Below are 16,518 nucleotides of genomic sequence, written 5' to 3'. Positions count from 1 at the left end.
TTGAGGTGAACATTTTACATAATGTAAGGATTTTGTGTTTTATAAAAGAATCCTTTGAAATTGTTCCCTATGGCATTTAAAATAAGCTTCAATTTATATGCTTTGATTTACTCTGTGCTGTGGAAAAATTAAGAGTGAGCTTTAGCTACCAGTCCCAGCTCTCTCAAAGTGTATGTTCCTCAGAAAAATTAATCCCCAGCCTTCAGATATTCATATATAAAATGAAGCAGAAAGGCAAGTGTTCATCTTGTCTTAAAAGCCATGCAGAATATGCCATTGACACAGCACTGAGATGCTCCTTGAGAAAAGTTGAATTTATTCACATTAAAGGAATGTCCAGAGTACACACACACACACACACACACACACACACTTTCCTTAAAGGTTCTGATGAAGTGCGTGTGCATACAGAGCTCTAGAGGTCTGACAAGCTGGTGTCCCCATGGCTCAGAAGCAGCATGGCTGCCATTCTACCATGGGCTTTATGTTGAGTCCTCAACTGTGGTTTGGAGAATTGCAGCTGTAATTTCTTTCCTAAAGGTCTTATTCTCCAATTAACTGCAAGATTGCATTTCTGTCTTCCTGATCCAGAATTTATTTTTCTCATAAAACTCCTGTTTAACCAAGAAAATGAAAATCAGTATATTCTTGGTTGCCCTTCTGTTAATTTAAATTTGCATAACCTAATCAAAACTCAACCTGCTTTGCCCTTCAACAAAAAGCTGTATTCTCTTCCGTTACTAAGTGGCAACATTCTTCTCAGTATTTTTTAAAAGATGAATTATGCTGATATCCCATGGCTTTTCCTTTAGAATATGTCCATGAAAATTAAAATGGACTTGTCTGTGCCCAGGAGTGAATTGGAAAAACAGGCTGAAAGGACAGGTGAAAACGAGCACAACATTTTGCTGATGTTATCAGTATTATAACTTTTCTAAAGCTTTTTTTTTTAATAAAATGGAACTGAAGTCAACTGATCCCAAGCTAACTGCCTGATAGTTCCTTTACATCATTATTTGGCCTGAAAATAAACTATACAGAAAAACTGCCTAAGATTTAATAGAAAGCATTGAAATATATTTTTGAGGCTTTTCTATGTTTTCTTTTCCTACAGAAATGTTTCTTCCATAATCATTTTATAGTTTCAACAAATATTTGCAAAGCACAGAGAAGGTGTTAGAGTGTACTAGGCACTAGGTATACAGCTGTGTGCATTTCCTTCTGTGCTCAGCATCTTTGACAAAAGGTTTGGGTAGGTATTCACTTGATCACATGGAAGGGATGACAACGAGATGGTAAGAAGTGACCTGTTTCCTCTTTTCCTCTATAACCATGGTTTCATAGTTCCCACTTCAAAACATTTCCAAGATAGAAATAAGGCTCTGCCAAGCTTTCTTTCTCCTCCTCCTCCTCCTCCTCCTCCTCCTCCTCCTCCTCCTCCTCCTCTTCTTCTATTATTATTATTATTATTATTATTATTATTATTATTATTATTCCTTTACATTTCAAATGATATCCCCCTTCCTAGTTACCCCTCCACAACCCCCATCTCATTTCCCTCTACTCCCTCCCCTTTGCCTCTATGAGGGTACTCTTCCACCCACTCATCCACTCCCTCCTCACTGTTCTACCATCCCCCTATGCTGGGGCATCAAGCCTCCAAAGGACCAAGGACCTCTCATCCCATTAATGTCAGATAAGGCCATCCTGTGCTACATATGTATCTGGAGACATGTGTCCCTCCAGGTATATTCTTTGGTTGCTGGTTTAGTCCCTGGGAGCTCTGGGTGCTCTGGTTAGTTGGTATTGTGCTTTCTATGGGGTTGCCATCCCCTTCAGCTCCTTTAGTCCTTCCCTTAGCTCTTCCATTGGGGTCCCGGGCTTAGTCTGATGGTTGGCTGTGAGTATCTGCATCTGTATTGGTCAGGTGCTAATAGAACATTTCAGGTAACAGCCATACCAGGCTCCTGTCCACAAGCAATTCTTGGCATCAGTAATAGTGTCGAGGTTTGGTGTCTGAAGATGGGATGGATCTAATCCTGTGGGGAATCAAGAGAATTCCTCTGTCTTTCTTATGCTAGTAGTTGATCTCAGCCTTAGAAGAACCCACAGGGATTAGAGAGTCCTGTACCTACAGAGAGAGGGAAAGTCATGGACACTTCTAGGGATAAACTTTGGGAGCTCATTTTCTAGCATGGAAAACACTAAGCAATTGTGAAGGACAGCAGTATCCATCTTCCTTATGCTCCAGAATTACATGGTCTCCAGACACACAGCATAAGGGATTATTTCCATTTCTCCTGCAACTGATGTTTGTGTTCTTCCTCACTTTGGCTAGTTCCTTCTTATTTGGGGCTGTTCATTAAACCAAATCCCCTATGGATTATCATCTTGCAAAATAATATATGGCAAAACAGGAAGTATCTTTGTCCTGACAATACCCCATGCATCTTAAAAAGAATTTTTGTTGCAAGGAAAACTAGTAGGGTCATAGCAGTAGTTATCACAGACAGAGATTCACAAATGGGTCTGCAAGTGGCAGATTGCTACAGGTGGAGAACTGTTGTCAGTTTAGTGGAACTGCTTTCAGTAATTTGAAACATTAGTACTTTCTCACATGGACCTGCCAATAAACTTTGTTAGAAATAAGATTGGAATACCATGGTTACTATTTGAGTCACCAGACCATACACATTGTTCTAAGACTTGAACAATAGCTGAAAGTCAAAGTCAAAAGAAATTAAAAACAAAAAAAAAAAAGGATCTTATCCCAAGCTTTAGAATTGCTTCTCCAAGTGCTTTCCAGTTCCCCTCCAGACCCTCTTTTCCCTGTCTCCCTGTCTTCCCCTTTCTCTTTTTTGTTTCCTCCCCTTCCTTCTCTTTTCTTTTTAGTGTTCTGAATTCATTAGGTGGCATAGAGTAAATCAATAGTAAACGTTAACCGCCTACTCTGTACTCAGTTATGCAATATCTGTAACTGGTACACAGACAAAAAGGGAAAAGCACACACAGCTTTACATTCAAAAGCTCTCACATAATTTTACTTTTCTACAGCCAAAAAGGAAGTAACAGATGGGGAAACTTACAGTTTTTTTCCCTCTTTCCCAGACTGTTTAGAAAGGAGTTAGTTAACATCCATGGCCATTTCTAGTTACCCTAGCCTGTAGCAACATCCCATAATTGTCAGAGCCATAACTGGCTTTAAAACAGGACTTTGTGACTGTCAGTGATGTAATGGATTTTCCAGGTAGTATGAAACTAAAGTATTCTGAGACTATTTGACTTGTTTAATGGAAAATCAAAAAATTCTAAGAATAAAATTAATTATAAAGCAGGAGATAAGAAAAATGACTGTGTGCACATGTGTTTCTACTTACAATATATTCTGGTATAATATTTATGTGAAAACAACCTGTTATAACAGTTATATAAGAACAATTCAGTAAGATGTTTCTCTTCCTTTTTACTTCAGTTACTGTAAGTCTCCAAACTTCTTTTTCTCATTATAAAGCACAGTCGAACCCAAAGTCTCAGTAACAGCAAACATCTTGATGCTACAACAGGACAGAAGACTTAATTCAAATGCCCTGTAGACTTTGATCTCCGAATGACAGCTCTGTTTATGAATCTAGACCTTGTGGAATTCTGATCTAGTGCCCTCCCTCCGGTGTCACGGTGCTCCCTGGGACACCTTACATTCACTGCATCAAGAAATCTTCCCTCCTCCACACTGAAGGCCTAAAATCAGCCATAGGCCTAAAATCAGCAGTAGGCCTGTCATACATGTATACTAACACCAAGTCTTGGGTCTCAGTGGAAAAACATAAACAGATGGCTATAAGCTAATGTAAACAGGCAGCTTTTGTGGAAATTTCCAAGCCTGAGTAGTCATAGACCTTGTAAATAGGTAGCCTTGGCAGACAATACCAATTTAGATAAGGACAAGCGAGTCATAGGCAGAGTCATAGTGACTTGTCCCCTGAACCTTCACCTAGCCGATACCCGGTTCTGAAAGATATCTGTATCCCCCTGAACACCCACACTCCAATGTCATTCCTTTCCCCACATCCTGCCTTTCTGTATTTATAACCCCTGTGTGAATGAACTACTATTTGAGAAAAAATAAATTATTTAAAAAAAAAAAAGAAAAAAAAGGCATCTTCCCTCCTCAACTCCTCTCTCCCCATCTCTTCTCACTGCTTTCCAGTCGTTCTTCTCTCCACTCCCACCTCCTCACTCCTCCTTTTCTGTAATCTCTCCTTTCTTCCCTCTCCTCCTCTCTGGTCTCTCTCCTTTCTCTTTGTAGCTCTGCGTCTCTTTCCCATGCCTCTCTCCTTCACATTGAAGGATGTTACCCAGCCTCGATGGAAACACAGTGTGGTATCTGTGTGTGCTCTATCAGTCTTTCTTCCCTCTTAAGATATTTTGTTTCACTTACCCCAAGGAGTTCTCTGGGAACCAGGCATTTCTGTCTGATAAGGAGGAGGCTGGAGAGAAGGGTGTTTGTTTTGTTCTTTCATTTTAGTGTCTAGCCATCAATGTGTATGATGTGGATATAAAATGATACACACTGGACACTGCAGAGAGCTGTTAAACCAGCTAGGAAGCAGTGGTAGTTAAGTCTGTTTTAGCCAAATGAAGGGATGGTGAAAGGTGCATGGGAAAGAGGAGATATGATCTCTACTATACAAAATACAAGCTATTGAAGAATTGGGCTTCTTATATTTTGAATCAGTGTCTTACTTTCAGTTCATGCTTTATTTATGGATGATAAAACCTTGAAATATCAACCAGTTTAATTTGCTAAAACTGAGGTATGTTTTTTTTTCTTTATTACTCTGTGTGTGTGTGTGTGTGTGTGTGTGTGTGTGTGTGTGTGTGTGTGTATGTGCGCTTAATTCAAACTATATCATATTTTAAACATTTTCTTACAGCTCAGTTATTGCAATTTAAAATTCCTTTGTATGGAAAACTCAAGCGCACAACGATAAAAATCAAAGCAAGTATATTTTTGCCTGGCTTTTCAGGTTTCATTGCTCAAGCACCGTCTCTTTATTGCAACAACTCAATGATCGTGATTATTGGCATTTTTTTGTATTTACATTTTCGATTACATAAGGTTTGTTGTTTTAAAATGAATCATGACTAAACTAGTAAATATTTCAAACAAGAATACACACATACACACACATTTCTTTCCAACTCTTCTGTACTTAAAATTGGTTATGGAAAACTATTGACATGAAAATTGGACAGAGCATTCTAGTGTTTAGCCAGGAAATTATATTCACACATATTTTTCTACATATCTCTCTAAGTCTATTATAGCTGATCTTGAATTCCAATATGCAATAATGCATATTGGTACCATATTAGCAAAAATATCCACCCTCATCTCTATTTGTTGCTTTTGGCAGTAGTGACAGTAATGTTTCAAGAACCTCAGCCAGTGACTTAGCTGTCCAACAAGAATTACTTCAGTTGTGCCTGATACACAGAACAGCTTTATAACTATTTTCTGTGTTTTGGTAAAACATAAAGTAGATTTATTATAGTGCAATTTTTACATAATTGTTTACATAACCTGTAACCAAGTTATTCTTTTGTATGTGCAGTTCCCTACACATACACAGAAATTTATTCTAAATAACCCTAATTTTCAAATAATTATTTTTAAACTGAAAAACTAAAACCCTTAAAGGGAATCAATATTTCTAGGGTTATTAAAAATAGTTGTAGACATCTGGTCATTGGAGAAAGAGAAGGAAACATCTAATATCTTTCTGCCTCCTTTTGCCAGATCCCATCACTTTCTATCTTGGTGGGTTTTCACACTCTAAACCAAAGGTAGGCAGGATTGTATTTTAAAGTTCATTTTATGCAGGCAAGCCTGCTCAGCCCTCACTGTCAGCTGTAACCACAGCCCTTGGGAACATATAGGCTATATGTTCTTCTTTTATTTGTAATGCTGGATTCAAGTAGAGGCAAGGCTGGCAAACCTAAATATTCTCTTGCTGTGCCATGCAAAGCAGAGAGTTTTAATTTTTTCTGATATTTCTTAAATCCTGCACAACCCTCTCAACTCCATTTTTCTTCTCATTGCTCAATACATTCTAATTTTTGAACAAGATCCTCGGTCACTGACAGCTTTGCAGACAGAATCACTTACCTAGCTGTGCCTTGTCTGAAGTAACAGCTTGGTAAGAATTTGTTTTGGTATGCTGGGGAGACTGTCCAGACAAGTGTACGCCATGCAAGGAAAGGGATAGAAGATACTGAAAATGGAGCATTCCAGATCTAGCAGTGGATTCATCATCCTATTTAATAAGGAGGAGCTTATTGTCTACTCTTACTCTTTGTTGGTGCTGTGATCTAACCAACTGAGATAACTTGGATAGTTGTTCTCTTTCTTTATAAAAACTTCAGATCTCAGAAGTCAGTTGTACATCTTTCCTAGAGATTCTTTTCAGTGGTTATTGCTGCATAAGCTCACTTTAAAAACATAATTTTAGGCAAGCTACCTGTGTGATCTTCATCAAATTTCATATGCATGTGTGTGAGATTTCAGCTTTCAAACACACCTCTCTTGAACTCTACCACAGACTTCCTTTTAATTTGGGCTTTTCTTATATTCTCTGGATAATTAATTTTGTTTTCATTCAGACATGTACAGCCTTTCCTATGAAGTGACTTGTTGTGTACAGTTTCACTTTTTTTGGCTTGGCAAATTCCAGGTCTTTCTGAATCAAGTTTGGAGTAGTTTGGTTCTGTTTGATCTTCTATAGACTGTCATTAAGATGCTGGTATTGAAGGTTGGGTGACTACCAGGAAAACCACTTGTAGCTTCTGTATTCTTAAGGCAATTGATAAGAAACACCATGTAGAAAGATTAACAGGTGTGTACTATTTGGCTAGCAGTTTCTAAAATGTAGATTATATAACAATTGGAGTCTTGTTATATAAGTTCCACAGTTGAAAACTTTTTCATGTTAATTTTTATCTCAATCTATTACTTTGTGATTTAGCATAATGGTCTTAAAGGTTTCAGCTTCCATTTGTGCTACTCGTACCTAGCTAGGAATATAAAACCATACATTGATTTGTAATCAGGAAGGATAGATAGTACAGCCAGTACTCTGAAGTGTCATGAATGCAGATGTTCACGATCCATCGCTTATTTTCCCATCGCTGCTGCAAGACTTAATGTCCAGGACATGAGTAACAAACAGCACAAAGCAAGGAAAGCCCGTTTGCTTTTATTTATAAAAATGTTTAATGAAAAGTACAGTAGAATTCAAACAGAATGGCAAATCCTTATGGTTCCCAAAAGTTTGATTATTTTTTAAGCAGATCACAAAAATTAACTGAGAAAGCTACTTTCACAACACAGAGTATTGTATAAAGGGTTAGCAGATCATTTATTAGGGCTGCATTTGGTTAGTGATCATTGAGTTACATATTCAGACACTCACCAAGTCACCTGTCAGTAGGGTCTGATTGTTCTTTTATTCCCAAAGGAACCATCTTTTACTTTCTGCTATCACTGAGCCAGGGTCCCAGGGAGGGACAAGTGCATTCTTTGCTCTGATGAGCATGTTGTTGTATATTGGGCAAAATACATACCAACACTTATGGTATCCTTTCCCATTTCAGACTGTTTTATCGTCAGCAATTGAATATTTCACACAACCTTTCCAGCTGGTAAGTAATATTTCATTGTCTCTCAATTGCAGGCCAAAATATTGAAGCCCAAAGAAATAATATATATTCATACCCAATTTAGCAACTCCAGACAAATAAGATATAAATCTAGGGGCTGTAGTGAATTTACCACCACAAGATTAAATTTGAACAGAATGTATTTTGATACTTAATAAAATGTTGAAAAATAAGAACCAATATCACAGTATTGGTAAATATTTTGAATGCCTTTAGTAGACATGGGTAGAAGTATTAAAGGACCTGTTTGGAAGTTTTTCCAGAACTAAATTTTTCTAAAGAACTTCTGAAGAGACAGAAGCAGCCATAAGGTGAAGATAGCTACTGATGTTTCCTATGGAGAATGCAGTCGTTATGACATTAGGAGAACAGAAAGTCTTTCAAACACATTTTATGTCTCTTTGAACTTGTGACTTATATTAGATAATATTTTGTAAATCTGAAGGTATTTGCTTCTTTTGAATCTTAAAAATGGACATAGCCACCCTTGTGTGTATCCACAAAAAGAAAGGGGAACAACCTGTTGAGATATGAATAAACATGTCCATCCGTATCTGGAAATTAATAGCTCCAAACTCATGTAGACATAGGTTGAGAGTTTGGTTCCTTGTCTTCTGATGAGACCGTGAAGTTTCTAGAAGGGTAGCGTTGTGTCCTTGAACAGTCTTGGTAGTAGTTAGGCTCTGAAGGAGAGCAAGGCGTGATGGGAAGGTATGATAGTGGACCATTATCATGTAGGAGACAGCCTGGAAGAGCTGAGTTTGCTAGAGGCTGGCCTGCAGTTAATTGTAATGACAAATGTACTCCAGGGGGAGGGGAAGAGGAGGGAAGGAGCACCTTGCTTGACTTCTGGCTCTCTTTTTGCCTGGCATTCTAGGCCTGTTTAGTCATAAACACCATAGTCATCCAAACCTTTAAAGTTACACTCTTGACTTCACTTCATATGAATGTGCACTAAATGAAGAAAATCATCTCTTAGGGTGAGAAAGATAGCTTCCTGTGGGGAATTTCCAGGCTCACTGCACGTAATCCATAGTTGTCACTGTTACTGTTTCTAATTCTGTTACCAGTCTATCTCTGTTCCTGAGTTTATACAGCTTGCCAGTGAAGGCCACAGCTTTAGGACTGCTACTCTCTCTCTCCCTCCTGCCCCCACTCCCTGCTTTACTTGTTTTGCTACTCAGAATAAAGCTGCTATCAGTGTGGGCCTAGAGACACAAGGGACAGACCTGCTTGCTAACTGTGATTTGCTCTCCCTTCGAATTCCTCACAAAATGATGTCAGCACAGAAAAGCCAGAATTCCACACTCTTGCTGACTTGCAAAAAAACAGATTCCTCCCAAGTGTTTCCTGTTTCCCTGATCAGATAAAATATGTCTTGATGGGCTTTGCCATTGGGTGTATCTCACTTTCAGGCATGAGGATGTCAGGCATTGTAAAGTGTCCCACAGTGCCGCGTGCTTGCAGTGTCTCTGCTTTAGTAAACGGTAATCTTCTAGGGAAGGGGAACACATCTTGTCTACTAATGAACAAATATTTATTTCATTTTAAAATTATACTTGTTCATTAAAAATAATATGGAAAAATACATAGGAGTAGAATGAAGAAAAATTAAAATAATTATTTTTATAATTTAAATCTAACCATTAATAAGTATTTGATATATTTTATAACTCTCATTTTCTCTAGAAGACATAGTTTTTGAATATGCTGTACTCAGAATTCCTCTGTAATTTTTGTCTCTTCTTTTAAAATTTAACTTAAGAATTTTGTATTTAGTTACATTCTAAATAAATAAATTCTACTCCTATAATCAAAATGCCCAAGAAAGCATTATATTTTACTTTTTTCATTTCCATAATCCCTTGCATATGAACAGTGAATGAATCAGTCAGTAAATAATGGATAAATGATTGAAAGTTCAAATGAAGTATATATTTTAAAAATTATTTTGTGAACATTTTCAAATCTATGAATGTAGGCAGATTACTGTAATGAAGTCCTGTATATTCGTCATCTAGCATATTCACTGCTTAACTCGTGCCTATCAGTTTCCTGCTGTATTACCCTGTTATTTTGAAACATATCTCAGCTATCATGGTAGTTTATTAATTGGCTAATATTTCTGGTTCATCAGGATGCTTTTATATATTGATGTTTTTAAAAGCTTCAGAAAAATAATACTCACTATTGTATGGAACACTGTTTCTCTTCTTAGTGTCTTCTAATATGTAGCAACTGATTGGGTCAGCCATAGCATCCTCAGGTACATGCACAAGCCAAAGGATGATGTGGTTGAAAAAGAGATGAGTCTAGCAGTTAGATAGGCTTCTGGGGCAAATGATTTTCTTTGGGATCTTTTTACTTAACTCAATTTTAGGATAATAACTTGCATGGCAGACTTATGCAATATTAATTATCTTTATCATTGAACATATCACTGTATTTATTACATCCAATCATTTATCTGAAGAAAAAGAAAAAGTTCATCCTCTGACTACTTAGAACTCTATGCTAACTGCTCTAAGCCCATACTGTATAGAACAAAGCAAAGTACTTAAGCCTAACAGTACTCTGCTCTAATATTTAGAGATTTTAAGGCATTTTTGATAACAGAAAAGCATCTGATAGCTAAGATTTAACTTAAATCTAAAAGGGGGAACTTTATATAACTTTATAGAGAGGGCTCTATATCTGAGGGGAGGAAATAATCCACTACAGAGCAGTGCCTGTGTTTAGTACTCTAGTTGTCCCAAGGATTTTGAAGAATAAGCTACAAGCCACTTTTTCATAGATAGACCACAACTTTCACAAAAGAGCTCTATGTATTCAGAAAGATCTGTTGGAGTGGGCTGTGTGTACAGTACCTGTTTGCAAGTTTTCCTTTCTTGCTTACTGTCTTGAATTTTAGGCCAGAGACTGTTCAGTGGTGATGTGTTATCCAACAGGTGTTTCACACTCATCAGATATTCAGGATGTGAGAAAGTACACACTGCATCCATAGAAACTAAATTTATGTGTTACTCTGGCCTGTTTAATCTTTGGCGCAGTTTCCATTGGCCTCGAAAGTGAGTAGCTAGAATATTGATGTGCCTAACCCTTCGAGAAGAAATAAAAAATTTCTCTACCACACTAAATCTCTAGAAAAATATGATGGCTTACAGGATGGACACATACAAAATATTTTCAGCCAAAGCTGGTAGGAAAAGCACACGGGGAAAAAGAAAGTAATAACACAAGCAATAAACTATCCAATCAAACAGAGCATCTGTAGAAACTGCTCCTCTGCATGTGTAAACAATGCAAATTCTTTTTCTCTTTCCATCTCTTCTCTTTCCATTTGTCTTCTGAATATTTATTTTCCTCTACTGTGGCTTGACATCACTGCCATTAAAATACCAGCTAAAGAGCCGAAATGTACCCTGGTGCCATGGAATTCAGGCAGGTATGACAAGGCAGGAATTGTACTGTTTTAAAGCAGCAAAGTATCCATAGTTCATGCAACTCACTTTCCCATTGTTATTTTAAGATGGATCTAACAGCACATCATGGTCCTTCATTTACATCTTGTTCTTCCATGTGATGGTGTCCTATGTTCCTGTCATAAATGTGAACTAGAAAGTACATTTCTTTGAAAGAGAAACCATGATTCTTTCTGGTTTGTGTATTACACTGTGTGCTCAAGTTATCCACCAAAACCTCATCGTGATGGCAACTATAGTAATAATTATCAATAATAGAGATAATATCTTCTTCTAGAAAGGCCTGCTGAGGCCATCTCAGGAATAACTCAGGCTCCCTGATAAAAGGTCAATAGACTCATCACCTGAGCCTGATAAAAGTTCTGTTCCAAAAAAGCATTGAAAAAAAGCTAGTGCTTCTTCCTTATATGTGGCCTTTTGGGTCCTGCTATTAAATCACTGTTGTTGTATTTGTGACCTTATATGTCACTCACTACAAAACAACATTGTAAGAATAAAGTAGCAATCAACACTTTCTACCTCTTTCTCTGAACTAAGCCCATGATTATAGTTGAATGACTCTCCTTACTTGAAGGGAGGGAATCCTCTGTAAGTTCCCTGAATCATGACAGGATTTTCACGCCTATGCTGATAATCATAGCCAAAGGAGGTAGAAGGGTTTATTTAGATTGCCAAGTCTCTCTATTCCATAAAACTGGCATATTTTCTGGGAAATATTTTATTGAACATATATTATGCAATTGTGGGCAGTTGCCATGAGAGTAATGTTTATGTTATTCCCTCACCAAAATAACTCCTATGATTCTATGTCATATGAGAGAAGGTCATGAAATACATGCTAAGTGAAGAAGTTCAAAGGGATAATTATATCATCATCACAGTCCTTTCACGTTGGAATGAGGAAGAATCTCCGTTCTTCCCCCTGTCTAGACTACAGTTTGAACAGGAGATGGTTTTGGAAATGGTCATCCATCTGGAAACTACTCCAGAGAGTCCCTCTAGACTCTCATGAGAACTGCTTCTATGAGCTCTGACCTCTGCTGTAGAAATATTTGTGATTTTTGGTGATATAAGCCATCAGTTTGTTTTCTGGGTATTTGATAGCCACTCTGAATTCATCTAATGTATTTATGGCAGGAGATCTTGTAACCTTTCAATACTAGATGTAAGGACTCTTGTAATTAATTATTTAAAGACATTTTAGCCCTTAACTATTTTTCTTTCTTTGTCCACAAACAAGTTGATTGGCTAATCTTTGTCTTTGTTTGTTTTATTGTTGTTGTTTTTGTAGACACTGCACACAAAGCAAGAACAGGGAAGGCTGTGTATAAAAGATAATCACAATGGCATCATTGCGCTTTCTCTGGATGTTCTCATTCCTCCTGTCTGATTGCATCAAGACCTAGACTCTAGACAGTGTGTTTCAGTTTTGTCAGGAAAATGAGAGACAGAAATAATTCTGTATTTATTATATATTGTCAAATAGAGTATGTTAATTGTGTTACAATTACAAATATCACAGTTCTTTCAAACCCTCTTCTAACAACTTCAGTATCTGGTCAATCCTCACACATAGTGCCCAGAAGCAATGACAAAACACCAGATACATTTCAGGCTTTTGGAGAACAATTTTTAATCAGGATTTGAGAGGTCTATGGTCTGTTAGAGCTGAATTTATTTCTGAGATGACTTATCCTGCCCTCCCTAGAATGAAAATTCACAGTTTCCTCAAAATTAAATCAAAACTCAAAGGCCAAGTGGGTCTCTAAGATTGTCTCTAAGTCATCCTTTTGATAAATTTGTATTGATTTATTTGTTATTATTTCAATGAAGCTTTTGTTATAGAAATGTGAATCATTTTCTTTTGTTCCAAATTATTTTATATATTAAATGCTATTTTATTCATTTCAGTATTAAAAAAGCAACAACAACAACAGAAAAAAAAACACCCTACCTCTGGATGGATTGCTATGTATGGCCCTGTGCCTCTCGGTTTACTGCTTTGCAGGAACTCTGGTTGTCAACAGGTGATCTTGCCTTTGTCTCTTCTCAGGGTTCTGCCTGTGGGGCTTGTCACTAGCAGTCAAATAAGGACAGTTTTACCATTCTCCCCTGCTGCTCTAGGCTTCTTCTTCTTCTTCTTCTTCTTCTTTTTTATTTTACTGCCGGTACATGAATTTGTTATTCTTTATAATTCCCTTTGAAGTTGGAAATCCAAGGGGAATCTAAAACCGACCAGATGTTTCTACTGCTGCAGAGGGAAGAGAGTCAGGATTAAGTTTAACAAAAACTTGGTCTTTAGGAAAAAAAAAATCATTTCAGCTGAAAATCATCTTTAAATACATTCATTTTCTTTATATCTGTTAGGTAATTTACGTTTACTAGCCCTTTGTAGGCAATATCACCTATCAATTTACTCAGAGTAAAATTCATAAATTTTGTGAGCAAAGAGATTCCTGTGGTTTGCTCAGAGCTATTTCTTTTATGGAGTTTCAGTTCTATTAGTCAGGGTATTCCCTGCTCAAGCCTTACTGTAAGGCCTTTGTGTTCCTGTTGCTGATTTTCCTAAAGGATCGTCATCGTGTCACATCAGATTGGGTGGGTCAGTTCTACAGACTGTCAGAGAGGCTGAGGCCAGGGAAGCCTGACATTAGGGAGGGAAGGGAAGAAAACCTGCCTCCCCCCGAAAAAAAAAAAGGATATCATCCTTTTTAATGCTGTGGTAATCAAAACAAGAGGAGGTGATGAGACCTTTGGTGAAAAAAGCCAGAAATGTTGTGGTCTTTTAAGAAACCCGTTGATTTCACAGGCAGTGTGAATAAACAGGATGGGAAATGAAGAATATGATAACCTCTAGACATAGCAATGTACAAAGAAAGTAGGACCATTGTGAGGTGACATTTTGGGGTCCTCACTATGGGTACTCAAAACTACCAGCACCCATCCGTCACAAGGGAGGGAACTATTAAGTAACAAAATTACACACAATTATGAAGAACTAATCTGAATATCTCAGAGATTTGTTTCATATTTCACAGGGCACTGGAGAGAGGGACTGGGTGTTATTTGATGGGCTACAGCAAAGAATTCCTCACGCTATCCTCTTATGTGCTCTCTCAATTCCCAAGGCTGCCCAGGGTTTCCAGGATGATAGAGAAATCAGAGCAACTGCTCAGCATCCTTACCCTGCTATATGGGTAAGCATTTGGAACTGTTTGTTCCATTTCACACGGGATAGATGATAACTCAGCCCCCAGATCCATTTACTCCATCCCAGCGTAGTCTGAAGCAAGAAACACTAGTCCTCAGTAATTATATTAAGTTTCTTAAGCCACAAAATCAGTTGGACGTACCTTTGTAGGCATTCTTTTTCAGCCTGTAGAAAGATAGGAGAGGGGGAAAGACAGAGAGAAATCGCTTAGCAGCTGATTCACTTATTTTAAGCAGCTTTCACATTTTAAAATATAAAAAATTCAGGTCCTGGAACATGGGGTGATTTGAATGTTCTGTAAGAATTTGGAAAAATCTTTCTCTCTCTCTCTCTCTCTCTCTCTCTCTCTCTCTCTCTCTCTCTCTCTCTCTCTCTGCTTTTATTTTTCTTAACCATTTGTTCTGTATTCAGGGACCTGGATTTTCAGTATAGTTCTTCAAAAGTGGGTTGAAATACAGAGTTTTCAACCTAAATAGTTTCTCTTCTTCCTCCTTTTCACTAATTTATTTATTATCGTTATTACTATTCTCCTTGGTCAAAGCAGATGGTATGAAAAGCATTTCTGTTGGTCTCTCTGCTGACAGAGCTTAACCTAATAATCCAAGACTTAGAACTTAGGCCTTCAATAAAGGAAACACTGTTTGAGGTATTTTCCATTCAAGCCAGCATCAAAAGTTTTTAATTAACACCATCAGAAATTAATGGGCTGAATGCAGGACAAGGTTTCTACATACTCCACTACTGGGAACAACAGCAAGTGGGACCCATTGTGTATGTTTGTATTTTATGGTGTATTTTTATTTACATGCTGAAGCAGAGTCCCAGCTGCACACTGGCTGCCAAGCCTCAAGAGTGAAACCTGCAGAGGCTGCTTCCCAGAGCAGTTTCATTTTGCTCACTGATTATTGTCCTGAGTTCTTTGTGATTGTAATTGGTTAGAAAGTTTGAAATTAGCAAGTCCTTGTCAGCCATGAAAGCTTTGAAATCACAAGGCTTGATCCAGCTCTCAAGCCTGCAGAAGCCTAATGGCTTTCTGGGGAAGAGCTCCAGAGCTGTTACCATTCTCAGCCCCACAGGCTGGACCCCAGTCACCATTCACCACCCTCTGGAGGGCCTTGTCTCAGAGCAGGGCTTTGTCTGGGGCCTTTTCTTTTCCATTGGCAAAGCCTGTTTCAGGATGAACAGATTTTAGAATAATAGGGGTAGGAGGCATTAGGAAATGCGAGCAAATGGGTAGAATGAAGTAGGTAAGGGAACAAGGAGAAAGGGGAAAGAGAAAGAAAATGCACAAGAGAAAAGACAGGATATAAGGTGAAAAGAGCTTTGTAAATAGTAACATTTCATTTCTTTGCAACTGAGTTTAATGTCTCAGGGTGGAAAATGCTGGTGGGTGGGTTCTATTTTGAAACTTTTTTTTTTTTAAGAGTTGCCTACTCATTGTCAAAGAAAAGCCACGTATATCTGTGTAAGGGACTATAACCTGCCCAGCATGCCCTGCTGTAGTTTTGGAGATTAAGGACACAATCCTTTCCTTTATACATTATAATACAGGAATGATTGATTTATCAACTATTCTAAAAACACAGAGTATTTAACATTAATCCTAATGTGAGCCTCCAAACCAGTATGCCCCAGAAAAGTCCTCTGCTGCCTGGTCCGTTGTGTAATAAACTGAATTCTCACCTTATAAAGTTGCTTGGGCAGAGTTTTCTGAAGCAGAGATCACCAGCATTGATAAATCTGTTTTAGAAGCTTACAGACCTCAATAACTTTCTATAAAGCACTCATTTATGTCTGAAACCTTCAAGCCTAATAAATTTAGATATAACCCTTAAACTTTCAATTGTCTTCCACTTTAATAAACCCTTATGAAAATATTAACTAAAAAGCATGTTGCCATGAATTCAAAATGTCAGGAAATTTTTCAGTACATCTTGGCAAGATGATATAAAATACCACCTTTTTTTTTCTTATTTTCCAAAAATTGTTTTAACATTTTCTCAAAAGCACAGAAGGATCAATACATATAATTCTGTAGGGTAGTAATGAAGTAATGAATCCCAAGAAAATAATGAGAACTGTATTTCTTAGCTGAACAGTTTAGGA

At 37.6% G+C, this 16,518-nt stretch overlaps 1 protein-coding gene across 1 annotated transcript in view; it reads left to right on the top strand.

Annotated features, from left to right (window-relative positions):
- Zbtb20 (zinc finger and BTB domain containing 20) overlaps positions 1-16,518 on the top strand; it is a 387,136-nt gene that overhangs the window by 54,836 nt on the left and 315,782 nt on the right. Inside the window, exon 2 of the mRNA XM_028752420.1 lies at positions 7,654-7,701. The gene's annotated coding sequence lies outside the window, so the exon portion shown is untranslated. The remainder of the gene's footprint in view (positions 1-7,653; positions 7,702-16,518) is intronic.

Source organism: Grammomys surdaster, unplaced genomic scaffold, assembly GCF_004785775.1.
Source record: "Grammomys surdaster isolate TR1022 unplaced genomic scaffold, NIH_TR_1.0 125901, whole genome shotgun sequence".
Classification (NCBI taxonomy): Eukaryota; Metazoa; Chordata; class Mammalia; order Rodentia; family Muridae; genus Grammomys; species Grammomys surdaster.
The sequence above is the reverse complement of the archived record's forward strand: the minus strand, read 5'-3'. Positions and strand labels throughout refer to the sequence as shown.